The sequence below is a fragment of the Mycteria americana genome, chromosome 25, assembly GCF_035582795.1.
Source record: "Mycteria americana isolate JAX WOST 10 ecotype Jacksonville Zoo and Gardens chromosome 25, USCA_MyAme_1.0, whole genome shotgun sequence".
NCBI lineage: Eukaryota > Metazoa > Chordata > Aves > Ciconiiformes > Ciconiidae > Mycteria > Mycteria americana.
Window position 1 is genome coordinate 2,798,148 of NC_134389.1, and position 12,881 is coordinate 2,811,028.

Consider the following 12,881-nt stretch of genomic DNA (forward strand, 5'->3'; position numbering starts at 1 on the left):
CCTCCTCCCCAAGCCGCACAACTTAATGCACCGCTCCTTGGAGCGAGCAATTATGCAGCTGCAGAAATCGCTAAACTGCTCCTCCCCTGCTCAAAACTCTGTGCCGGCACCGGTAGCAGCACGGGGCTTTGCGGGAGGTCACTGCCGACCCAAAAAACTAGAATTTGTGTGAGCCTAAAAAAGAAGGAGCCGTTGTAACCGGTCAATATGGAGTCGGTAGAGCTGAGCATCCCGTCTCCAGCAGCAAGCAGTGACTTGGGGGAGAACGCATTTACAGAGGAATCCTGCCACCACCCACCAGCACCCGGGCCGGGGGGCCGGGACGTGCACGGTGCATCGGGACCAGGATGCTCGGGAGCCGCCGAGGGTCCTGCCCTCCGCTCCCACCCCCGAGCTCCAGCACGCCCCGCAGCAGACAGCCCCATCGTCCCTACGCTCCGTTTAATTATTCACCGCGTTAAAAAGCGTGCGCCTTGGCTGGTATTTATTTGTGCCCGAAGCGAGCGGACCGCAGCCGGTCCCGTACCGGCACCCGGCACTCTGCCGCAGCACCGCGCTCAGCCAAACTGCAGCAGGATGGACCCGGCCGAGCCTTCCCGGCCGTGTCCTCCTCCGGCACGCCACGGCCCATCGCTGGCACAAGCGGAGCGTCTCCGAGATACGGCGGGGCCCTTCCACCCCGACGCAAGCCTGTGGAGCTGCTCTTGGTTTCTATCAGCATAACCGATGGCAAGACGAAGCCCTTGGTCCTGACCTTGAGGCGGAAACAGCGATTGCTATCCCCATCTCCCAGCACCAAGCCTCCAAATAAATTACCTGCCCCCTCTCCAGCACTAAAAAGCCATCTCAACCCAGCAAAACTGCTCACTAAGCAGCGACGAGAGAGTCCCCTCCTTCCAGGAGCTGGGGTCAGATTATTTTTAAAATCTTTCCTTTTATTGATTTCAATATCAGGTACAGAAGATTCATTACACGAAACCGTAGAGCCCTCATAAAACGGCGTTGTCTCTACCACAACCTCACTGCAGACAAGGGAGATGCAAACATTTACTGTAACAGCGATAAACAGGCAAAGAAGGTCGAGAAGGGAGAAAACCTGGACACGGGGCCCTCGCCCAACGGCACCTTATTTCTGGGGAACGCAAGGCACAAAATCATAGCGGGTTTGGCCACAAGTCTCGTCCACCCAGAGAGAAACCAGGGCAGGAAAACCCTCCTTTGCGCCGACACCCCCATTTTGCATAAAAACCCCAAAACCACAGAGTCCCAAAGCAGTGCCATGGCCACGGCCGGGATGCGGCAGAGCTGCACCAGGCGGCGAAGCGAAGGGGAAGACGGGCGTTGGAGAACCGTGGAGGCACCCGCCGTCGGGTGCAGGGCTGCCCGCCGGGCTGCAGGACCTCAAGCGGGTGCCACCTCCCTGCCCCGCAGCGGCTTTGGGGACTCTGCTGCCCGGGACCCCCTTGCGCCCGCAGCAAGAGTTGGGTGCGCGGCCGGGCAGGGTGCTCCCTGCCGGCACCAGGACCCGCTGCTCCTCCTGCCACTGGAGCAGAGCTGTAGGGCCAGATCCTGCACCAAACCGGGAGTCTGAGCCCCTGAGCTGCATCCAGCTGGGATGGCCCCCATGGGGTCCCCTCCTTGCCCCCAGCCCGGGCTCGGGGAGATGCACGGCCCCTGGCAAGCGAACTCAAGGGGGAAGGCAGCGAGAGCCCGAAGGTCGGGATTTCCCCCCCTACCTGCTACGCAGACTCCTGCATCTTCTGCTCCTGCCAGAGGATGAGCTGCGGCCACCGCTCCTCAATCAAACTGCAAGGCAAAAGCAAGCAGCCGTCAGTCGGAGGGGACGGACGGACGCAAGGACAGGGCTACCCACACACCCCGTCCGAGCACGGCCAGCCAGAGGGGACGGTGAGGGGCTCCCGCTCCCCGCCGCAGCAGCCCTGGCTGAGGGGACAGGAGCCGGAGGGGTCCCCTCCCGCACAACCCTGATCCCGAGCATCGCCGCGAGGGCCACGGAGGCCGGGTGGGACCTTGCCGGGCTCCTGCAAGGCAACCAGGAGCCCCGGCCCTATGAAATGCAGAGAGCATCCTGGTGCCCGGAGGTGGGGATGGGATACGGGAACCTGTGGGACCGCAAAAGAAAGGGGGGAAAAATGAGCAAGAGAGACAGGTATAAAGAGACGAGGGGGAAAAAGAACTACAAAGAGTTCAGGAATGAAAGAAACCGTAAAACAAAAATCATCATTAACGAGGGGCGAGATCCAGCCCGGCAGCGCGGCCGGCAGCGAGTCGTTCAAGGTTTCAGGTGAACTTTGCGATTTCTGTGAAGTCCCTCGCGGGGAAAAGCACCGACCTGCGTGCTCGGATGCTTTCTCCCGGGGAGCGCAGCCCACGTGCTCGGCCCAAAGCAGCCCTCGCCGAGAACAAAACACCGCGGCTAAGAAGGAAACGCGGCTGCTAAATTCATCTCGCTCGCCGCTCAAAGATGGGAGGCGATCCACGGGGCAAAGCGCAGCGGTTTCAGCCAGCCTTGTGCCGGTCATTCAGCTACCGGTGGCTGTCACCGTCTGGCGTGGGACGGTGCCTCCCCTATGCAGAGCCCCGTCCCCCCATGGCGTGCTCCCGCAAAGCGAGAGGAACGGCGCTTTCTCCCGCTGAACAAAAGGGAAACTGAGGCACGGAAGCCAGCACCCGGCTCTCCGAACGCACCGCGAGCTTCCGCTCCCGAAGCCGAGCTGCAGCCTCACCCCCGGCGCCTGCAACAGAGCAAGGAATTGTGCTCGGCTTTCCGGCGTCCTCATCCTCCGCTTCAACCACAAAACCAGCCTTCCTCTCCCCGGCTGCCTCCCCTCCCACGGCCAGCTCATTTCCTGACATTACAAAATTCAGCCTGAACAAAGCCGGAGCGAGGAGCGCGGGGCTCCGGCCGGGGCTGCGCCTATCCCTTGCCCCTGAGGAGCCACGCGGAGGGGACACCCCAAAAACAGCCGGGGTACAAGAGGCTTTCGGCCTCCCAAGAGCACCAAACCTCACGCCGCGTGGGCTGGGGTCCTGCGGATGGTCCGGCCGCAGGGTTTCCCAGCACGGGGACAGACGGATGAGTCTGGCTCCGTCACCTCCGCAATGGCACAGCAGCGGGGACAAGGACGGGGGGCTCCAGCTACTGCCCCGCTTGCACCCATTAATGCTCAGACCAACCTGTTCCCCCCCCCCCAGGACCACCCCTTTATTTCCCTTAGTACAAAAGAGCGTCCCACGTGGGGACAAGGACACCCACAGAAGCGTCACCTTGCAAAGTGCCACGTTCCCAGCTGGGACGAGGGATGGCACTACCTGCGCTTCCGCTTTCTGCCTTACCTCAGCTGCCAACTCGGGGGTCAGGGGCTGCTTCTCTGCAAACGAGCCCCCCCACCGCACCGGGACCCGCCGGGCTGTCATTACTGCAAAGCCGGGCGTTACCCGCAGGGAGCGGGGCCAGTGCCGGCTCCGAGGGATGGAGACGTTAGCGTGAGCGAGACCACCCTTGCACCAAGGGGCTGCGTGAGGTTGGCACCCAAGCCACGGATGCCGTCCCCGGTGTTTAACGCGAAGGGTCTCTCGAGGGGCTCCTGAACCCCCCCACTCAGTGTACGAGCAGTTCTTGCTGGTCTCAGCATCGCAGCACCTTGCAGGGCTGGTGGCAAGAGCACCCACGCTCCCTGCCACTGCCCCGGCGTGGGGACTGGGGACCGCGGGCTGGGTGGAGGACGTGCGAACGCGTGGCTCCGGTTCGTGCCCGGGGCTGGCTCTGCTCCGGGCAGCCGAACCCCCGCCTGCCCCGGGGGGCTCGGGGCCAGCTCCACCATCCCAGTGCGATGCAACGGGGGACACACGGCCAAGCAAGACCTCATATGTCCGTACACGGAGTTGTCCCCCCGCCGTGGGGGACACCGGTAGACGAGCCAGGAGCATCCCCGCAGGCCGCAGGATCCCCGCTCGCAGCCCACCTGAACCCAGAGCCGCGTGCCCACGGTGCCAGTCCTCACGTCGCTGCCACGGGACAGCCGGCACAGCCACGCCAGGCGCCGCTTACACGGACCCTAGCACCGACAGCAAAAATACCCGTGGCCGGTTATTCGCAGTAGCCCACAGCCCCGGCTCCCAGAGCCACCCGGGCCGTTACGACGATGACCGTCGGACAACACCCGACTCCACGCAGCCCTCGGCCGTGTCACGGTCCCCAGATCACGACGACTAATGGCAACGCCTTTGTCGAGCCACTCCAACAGACGAGCTCCCCCCTCACCGCGGCACGGTGGGAAACCCTGGGGGGGCCAGGATCGGTCTCAGGCTATTTAGCCTGGCAGGCGGCTCTGACAGAGCCCACGCGCTCCCCTGCAAGGGCCTGATCCTGACCCAGTGCAGGGGTGCAACCCGGCGGCACCCGGCTCTGGATCAGCCCCTACGACGGGGGAGATCGGCACACACGGGGAGACGGCCCAGAGCCCCCGGTGCACACAAACGTGAGCTCAAGGGCCCGATCCTCTCCAGCCCCAGGGCTCCGGGGTTGCTTCACGCCCCAGCCAAGCCGCAGAAGCCGCTGCCCTTCGGATCCGGTGGTACATCCAGCACCAGTAAATCCCAGTGAACCCCCAGTTCCCCATTTTGCAGCATTTTGAGCTGGTGCAAAGGAGCAAAGCCCCCACCCGCCGGCGCTGCCGGCTCCCCGTGTCCATCCACGCACATCCTGTGCCCCGGTGGGCGAGCGCCCTGGCACGGCTTCCAGAAACTCTGGATTCTGGGGTATTTCGAAAGGTCACCGTCCGACCCGCTGCGGCACGGTGAGACCAGGACTGGGTGAAAGGTTGGGGCTGGGCCATGCCACCGGCAGCCCCAAGGGACCCTGCGCAGCCCCCAGATCTCATCCCCATAGCACCGTCTACGTTTGAAGCCTTTTTGTTTTAAAGAGAGAAATGCTGCCCAGGAAAGGGGAAAAGTATCATGTTTTCAAAATGCTCTGTTATTTATAAGCTGGGGAAAAAAACCCATCACGTAGGGGAGGGATGGAGGCGGGAGAGGCAAGTGAATTCCCCTTTCTAAGTGAAAAAAAGGAGGGGAGGAAAAGGGGGAAAGAGAAGACAAACTTTTTGTCCAGCTTTCAGACAAAAATGCTGAGCAGACGATAAAATTGTTCCTGTTTGAAACCCGAAGCTTCGGTTTCGCCCAGCGACAAACCAAAACGCCTCGGGGCAGGATCTGGCCTGAGAGCAGCAGGAAAACCTCCCTGATGTGGGGGGGGGGGGGGACCTCCTGGGACCCCTCGTTTTTTAACTGATGTAGTCAGGTTGGTGCTGATGCAACCTGCCGTGCAAAGGCAGCGGGTGGCTGGTGGAGCCGCCCCAACCTGCCCGGAAAGATCCCGGAGGACGCGGGGATGGCTCCCGGTGACGACCTTGGCTATCGGCTCAGCTTACGCTCGGCAGCCCCTGTACCACAGCCAGTCTTTGCTAATACCCCCCAATATATATCTATTCCCATATATAGATATAAAAACCCCCAAATATATATTCCCTCATATATATATATCCCCCCAAATATATACAACCCCATATATATATATATACACACCCCTGGCTACATCATATATACATGTAATACCCCCAAATAAATAATCCCCTTGAGCCGGCGGAGGAAGGGTCTCCGGCAAAACCCATCCTCGCCGTGCGCAGAAGGCTGGAAGACGCTAAATCGCTCAAACGAGCTCCCAGCCCCGTTATTAGATCAATCACCAGCCAATTAAGCCGCCAGCGTGAGCTCGCCTCGCTGCCTCAGCGAAGGAAAGCCTCGCTGCGGCTGGCTCGGCTCGGCTCGGCTCGGGGTGCCGGCGTCCCCGGGGTATCCCGCGGGGCCGCTGCCACGGGGACGTCCGAGCACCCCAGGGGGAAAGCCGAGGGGAGAAGGGGAGATGGACGGGGAGAAATCGTCTGCTCTGGGGCTCCTCCGGGCTGAAGCGGGGCCGAAGGGGCCAAGAGGGAGGCGCAGATTGCGGAAGGGAAGAGCAGCCGACCGCAATCTCTCCTTCCCCTTTTTTCATGTTTCCTCTAGCAACGGGCTCAGGGCCGCAAACATTTGGATGCCAAACCCTAACTTCCCCCCATGGGCTCCCGACCCGGCTCGCCGCTCCTCTGCCAGGCACTCGCAGACCCCCACCCCAAACCGGGGCGACCCCAGACCCCAGTTCCTGGGGCTCTGCTACGTCTGTCTCGGGGGGGTCCAGGTGACAGCAAGGATCAGCCCCTAGCATTCACTAAAAAAAAAAAAAAAAAAAAAAAGAAAAGAAAGAGAAAAAAAAGGACTTTCTCCATTTCTCCAGCCCACAGAACTAAAGCATCTCAGCCACGGCCTGGCCTCCAGCTTGCACCAGCCACTGGGAATACCCCCAGGGCTTAATTAGGCCTGATGAGTCTTTTACGTTTGGGTTTCCTCTGGCTCGTCACCAAGAGGTGGGAAGGGACAAACTGGGAGAGATCCCGCTCCAGGCAGGAGCGTGGAAACCGCGGCTCCCACCTGCCCAGCGTGCCAGATCCTGCACCCAAGTCACATCGCTGGCACGGCAACAGGGGCCGCAGAAAGGGAGACGGGAGGAAGGCGGGCGAGAGCCAGGAGGGAGAAATCCACCCCCAGCAGCACGAGATGCTCGGCTGCCCGGCACGACGGTGCAGGGATGAGCGATGGCACAAGAGCGATGGCACAAGCCAGCCGTGCCGAGGACACATCCACGCCGTGCAGAAGGTGCGACTGCCACCGCCGGTGCTCCTCCAACCCCTGCACAGGGACGGGTTGAAGGTGCCCCCAGCTCGAGGCAGGGTGGGAATCACGGGGGGCTCACTTCCCCGCTCCTCCAGGTCACCTTGCGGAGGCTTTGCCCCCACGAAGGGTCCCAGCACGGGCCCCCTGCCCAAATCCAGCCCCTGGACAGGCGCCGGGTGGCCGCTCTCCGTCCCCACCAAGCCGTGCTCCAGGAAAGGTCACGGCGGCCGAGCGCGCGGCACAGCCGCCGCCGCAGGTGTTGCGACAGCGGCCGCTGGCCCTGCCAGGACTTGGGGGACGCGGAGCGGGTGCCGGGGGGGGGGGGGGGGCAGTGCGCGTGTGCGACCGTTGGAGCCACCGAGTTTCGCTCTCGCCGGCTGAGTTCCCCCTTGGGTGGCGGAGATGCAGAACCGAAACCTCCAGCTGTATGGACGCGGGCAGGCGGGGGCGGGCGGGCGGCGCAGGAGGGCTGGGGACCGGCGTGGGTTTCAGAGCAAAGCCACGCACCGTGCCACACCGGTGACCAAGGGACAGTGGGGGGACCAGGGGAAGCATGGGATGAGGGACGGACGCAGGGGTCTCCGCTGGCTCGTAGCACCCACCCTGCTTCTGCCCTCTCTGCACAGCTGGGCCACCCATCTCCTTGCACCCAGCACATCTGGCAGGAGCAGAAATACCCCTCGGCGTGCGGGTGCCTACACCTGGGCAGGCTCCGGTTTGCACGTCCCCGCTCCGAGAGCCCGTCCAGGGGCTGCCGCTGCCGCGGGATGTCCCCGCGCGTGGGCCGAGTGCCGATCGGCAGGACCGTGACTGCCCGCACGGGGTGGTCCTACTGCCTCGCCGCGCTGCCCGCTCCTCCCAGAGCAGGGAAACTGAGGCACAGAGAGGGGAAGCAAAGAGCAGAGCTGGAAACACGAACGTCACCCTGCCCAAATCCTGATTACCTCCCCCTGAGCAAGCCCCTCGCCTCCCTCCTTGTCCCACCCTGCTCACCCACCAAAAGGACCCCGAGCCTAAAACAACCCCAAAACACCCAAGGACATCGTGGGGGCTCCCACGAGAGCCCAGGGATGCCAAGATGTGGGTACGCCATACCCCAAGCACCCAGCTCTTGCCCTCGCCTCCGTGACAGAGGCAACGCTTCGGGCCACATTGCCACCTGCTGGCACCGGCACCGGCCCCGGGGCCCGACGGTACCAGCTAACCCGGCCGCAGGGATCTGCACCTTCCCCTATAGAGACAGCAGTCCCCTATAGAGACAGCAGTGGCTCTGCAGGTGCTGCGCCGGGCAGCGGGCAGGTGAGCGGGGTACGGGTACGGGTACAACCGGCCGCCGCCACGTTTGATTGTGCTTGCTTTCCTTAACTAATTTTATCCAACTGCACGGCAGGATGTGCAAACCCACCCCAGAGGTGCCAAGAGGGGCTGCGGGTGCCCCCACCCTGCTCACGGCCCCCGGTACTCGCCCCGCCGGGGCACGGCATGAAAGGCCCCAGCGCTGCTCCAGGGCTGCAGGAGGCTTTACAGCGGCAGCGACAGCTACTCCGGATTTGCAATTCCAGCTCCTGCCAGCATTTCCAAGGCAGAAGTAAAGCAGCGAAGGCACCATCAGCCATTTTGCCCCCCCCGGCTCCCCCTAAGCTCTCCTGACTCCCCCCACCAACGCCTCCTGTCCGCCGCTGGCTCTCCCCAAACGCCACGGATCCGATTCTCACTCATCCTTCAAGCCACGCTCTCCTTTCCGTAGCACAGCAGGGACGGATCCTCTGCTACTGTTTTGCAGCTGCTTCACATCCACGGAAAACCCCACGCAAGGCACGGGGGGATGCAAATCCCGCCGGCACGCACGCCAACAACCACCGGCAATTTATCACCAACACTCCACGGCCGCTGACCAACGCAACCGCCCGCGGATGACAAGAGCGGAGCCGGAGGAAAATCAACACCAAGTTTGGTTCTTCGACCCCGCATCGGCACCCGCCGATGTCTCTGGAGGGCGGCAGGTCCAGGGGTGGGCCCTGGCAGAGGCGGCGGGTGCAAGGTCCAGGGGGGTGATGTCGGAAGGGACCCCATCCGCAACGCCATCCCAGCGCGCCGGGGCACGCACCCGCGCACGCATCGGCACGCTTGGGCACGCGTCTGCGCCAGCCTGGCCTCTGCCGTGGCCCCGTGCCAAGCAGGGCTCGCACGTTTACGGCAAGGACGTGGTCCCACGCGAAGGGCTCACGGATGGGGCCAGGAGTTGCCGCGTGCGTGCCTGGCAACGGCAAAGCACGCAGGCTCCCAACGAGCGGGTGCCGGCTCCCCTCGCCCCCCCTATTTGGGAATGACCCCCCCTTGGGGCAGGTCCCCAAGGGCCCCAAAGGAGGTTGCCCAGGCTGATGCAGCACTTGCCCCCACCCTGAGCCCAGGAACCCCGCCCGGCTGGGTGCACACGCGCCCGCCGGCGTCAAGGCCGGCCGGCCGGCACAGCCCCAGCCCTGGCTCTGCGCGGTAGGTCCAAACTCCAGGGCCACCGGGTGAGGTGTGGCGAGCCGGGGCTGCGCGCCAGCGTGTGCCAGAGCTGGGCGGGAGGGAGGACGGGAGAAAATCATAATAATTAAGAGCAAAGCCCGGGCCCCTCACCGCTGAGCTCTGCTGTCGCCTGAGTCAGCAGCCGCCGGCCCCGGGGACGTTTTGCATCGCCGCAGCCTCCCCGGGCAGCTCGGGCTTGCCGCCGGCGGCTCGGCCTCTCCTCTCCCCATGGAAACCAAACAAACACGTTCACCCAAGTCCAAAACCTCCAAGCCATCCGTCTCCCCGCTCTGACAAACAGTGGCAGGTCCTAAGTCACCTCCCGGCTGCGATGAGGTGACGCGCTGGGGTGGCAGAGGGCTTTCCCGGGGTGGGCTGGGGAAGGGGAGAGGGGCTGCCGGCCGGCCCCCCAAAACCTCCTGCAAACACGGTTGCAAACGCAGAGGGAGGAGGTGGGCACTCGCTAGGAAGGGGATCAGACAAACCTCCGCGTGCCCCTCGCTGCTGTCCCCCGCCCCGAGGAATGGGGACAGCCACCGTGCCGGAAAATCCCAGCCCAGCTCCGTGGCCCTGGCTGGAAGCTGAAAGCTTTTTTTAAACCTGCTTATAAGGTCGACTTGCAAACAAGAAAGAAAAAGGCCCTCCTTGTGCGGAGGGAGAGACGGCTTTGTGGTCGAACATGGGATGCCTGGGAGATTTGCATTTAATTCTGGGTTGTGCTACAGACCCTTCTGTGTGTCCTGAGCTAAGCCGGCCACGGCCAGGGCTGCTGCTGCCAACCCAGCACCTTCCAACAACCCCTCCTTGCCTCACTTCCCCAGCACTCAGCCCGCCGGTGACAGCCACCGACACCAGCACCCACCATCGCTTCCAGACCAAACCCCTGCAAGGGGCTGGAAAACCAGCCGGCGCGGCCGCGACTCGAGCGGGAGCCGGGGCTGCTCGTCCCCCAAAAGCAAAAAAGGGGGTTCGCCCCCGAGCCGGCGTGCAAACCCCGACCCCTCGTGCGCAAACTCTTTGGGCCAAAAGGCAAAGCACTGATCCGGCGGCAGAGCGCGGCTCCGCACCGGCTGCAAAGCCAGGGTTGCATCCGGAAAAGCGGGAGCCGCATCCCGATGGAGCGAGCCTCTGCCACCCGGCAGCCTCCGAAAACCCAGCGGGGATAAACCCCAAGCCGGAGAATAAAATCATCCCAGGGGTTACCCAAATCTACAGGTTCAAGCCCCAAAACGCCTTGCATCCTCGGCGAATCTCCGTGGGGAGGGCACCTACCCCCCAAACTTCAGATCCACTTTTTTTTTTTTAAAAAAACAACAAAAAAAACCCGATTAAAATATTTCTCTCCTGTGAGGTGCAGAGAAACACTCGCACATTCGGTGCCGTCGTCAGCAACTCCTACACCACCCCCCACGTACGCCGCTGCGAGGGGAAAGCAGAAGGGGGATTTTATAGGCACCTACAGAGAAAAAAAAAAGAAGATCTCTGTGTAATTTGGTTAACCAGTCAACCGAGCGGCACGAATCCGTAGGAAACTGCCTTGCCGCTCCCCGAATGACTCGGTCCCCCGTTGGGCAACGAAACCTCCGTGGCCAGTGCGAGCATCGTCTCCCAGCACCTCCCTCTGACGGATTCGCCCCGATGACCCTTGGAAAAATCCCAAATCCCAAATGCAACCCCCTGTATGGACACGCCAGCAGCGACAAATGCAAAAAAAAGGCAGTTGTCAAGTCTTGCAATCGCCGGGAAAACTCTTGGTGCTGCAAAAGGGGACGTGGCAGCGGCACCGTGGACCTCAGCATCTTCGGTGCTTTTTCCCCTTCAAACCCCAGCCCTGCAGTCCTGTAATTTAAAGCGAAAATCACAGCGTTCAGATTTAAAAGGGAGGGAAGAGAAGCAGCTCCCCGGCCTAGGAGCCAATTAAAACAAATGGAAAGTGTTTTGCTTTTTAATCTCGTGATTTTTTTTTTTTTTTAGCTAATCCCTCCATTGGAAAGGGAAGATTGGCTCGGCGGCGGGATGCTGCCGGGGGGATACAGCACGTGCGGAGTCCTGGCCGGGACGGCAGCTTGAGCCCTTGCTCTCCATTCCTGTCCTTTTTGGTCGTCTTTATCCTGACTTTTTCTCAGAATTACCGTACAGGGGTAGAGAAACAATAGCAGAGCTTTGGGAGGGAAACTTTCTAACAGGGGATTTTGCTGTATTTCTGTCTCTCTTTTATGAAGAGGGGAGTTTTCTATTTTAAAAATATTCTTTTCACTTTGAGTTTTTTCACCAGTTTGCACGGGAGGGTTGAGAGGCAGGAAAACCCTCCCCGGCCCCAGCAGACCCCTCTGCTCCCGTTTGCTTTGCCTCTTCTTGGGAGAAAAGCGGGGTCCTATTCCTCACCCGGCTGCAGATCATAGAACCACAGAATCATTTAGGTTGGAAAAGACCTTTAAGATCGTCGAGATGATGCTTTTCCTGCTGCAAAGGGAGCCCCGCTCCCGGGAAATTCATAAAAATGGGAAGTTTTAGAAGTGGAAAGCACCACCAACACCCAGGAATGGGGTTTGTTTCCTGTCTTGGAGGGCAAGACCTTGGATGGGATGCAACAGAAGGGGAAAACAAGCCCCAGGAGCCCAGGAGAAGACGGGGCTCGCCTTGCCCCCCGCCGCCGGGGCAGCGTCCGGCAGCACGGCGGAGGCAGGAGCCGGTTCGACTCTCTTTGCCGATCCAGACTCAGCCATTCCCCCAAGCAAGAGGAGAGCCGGAGCGGGGAGGAGGCCGTCAGATGCCATGCCCAGAGCCCATAAATTACAGCAGGGAAAAGAGTTGCGTTTGCCCTATTTCTTATCTGCTTGGAAATTGCACCGCTTTCCCAGCTGCAAAGGCAGCTCCGTTCCCAAGAATTTCACCAAAGCCATGACCTCTTTCCAGGATCGTACAGTATATGGTGGCGGGGAGCCAGGGCTAATTATAGGCACAGGAAAAGGGGAGAGAAGCGTTTGGAAAAGCTCTACCTTCCCAGCGCCGGGGAGCGGGGCGGCACGGCCCCGGCTGAGCCCCCCGGTGGGAGCACCCCAAAGGGCTGCGGAACCCGAGGCAAGGAGAGCGAAGCCCAGGGACCCGGCGTTCCTGGACATCACGATTCCCCTTTTCCGGAAGGATAAAAGCCAGCGCGAATCACGGCTCGCGCCGCTCCCCAATTCCTACGTGCTCTGGTACAGAAGGGAAGCCCCACGGGGGGAGCGGGACCAGCTGCCGCTCCGGCAGAGGCCGAGCACCGGCACGAGCACCACACCGGCCGCAGAAAGAAACGCAGCAAGAACCAAAGGCACTCAGTCCTACGCCGGGAATCTGAGGGTTTAGGCTTCCCTGCAGAGACCCCCGTCTCCTACAGCCAAGCGATGCCGCAAGCCCCTCACCGTGCCCTCGCGCCCCGGCAGCTGCCAAAAAACGTGACCTGCAGAGACGCTCCGCAACCTGAAGGCAAATTAAACGTGCATTAAACTTTAAACGCCAGCAAAGGCTCTGGAGCAAGGCACGTGCAATTTTAGAGCCTGGTTCATTCGCGTTCGCTGGGCAATGTCAGAGGAGTC

The 12,881-nt window shown here is 61.8% G+C and overlaps 1 protein-coding gene across 7 annotated transcripts in view; it reads right to left on the minus strand.

Annotated features, from left to right (window-relative positions):
- Positions 1–12,881, minus strand: part of MEF2D (myocyte enhancer factor 2D) — a 79,743-nt gene that overhangs the window by 51,194 nt on the left and 15,668 nt on the right. For 5 of the 7 annotated variants that reach the window (XM_075524717.1, XM_075524716.1, XM_075524714.1 and 2 more), the window contains exon 2: positions 1,737–1,806. The exons of 1 other annotated variant lie outside the window; for it this stretch is intronic. The gene's annotated coding sequence lies outside the window, so the exon portion shown is untranslated. Of the gene's footprint in view, positions 1–1,736; positions 1,807–2,709; positions 2,788–12,881 lie in introns of those variants that run through there. One more of the 7 variants, XM_075524711.1, reaches the window with a different exon arrangement.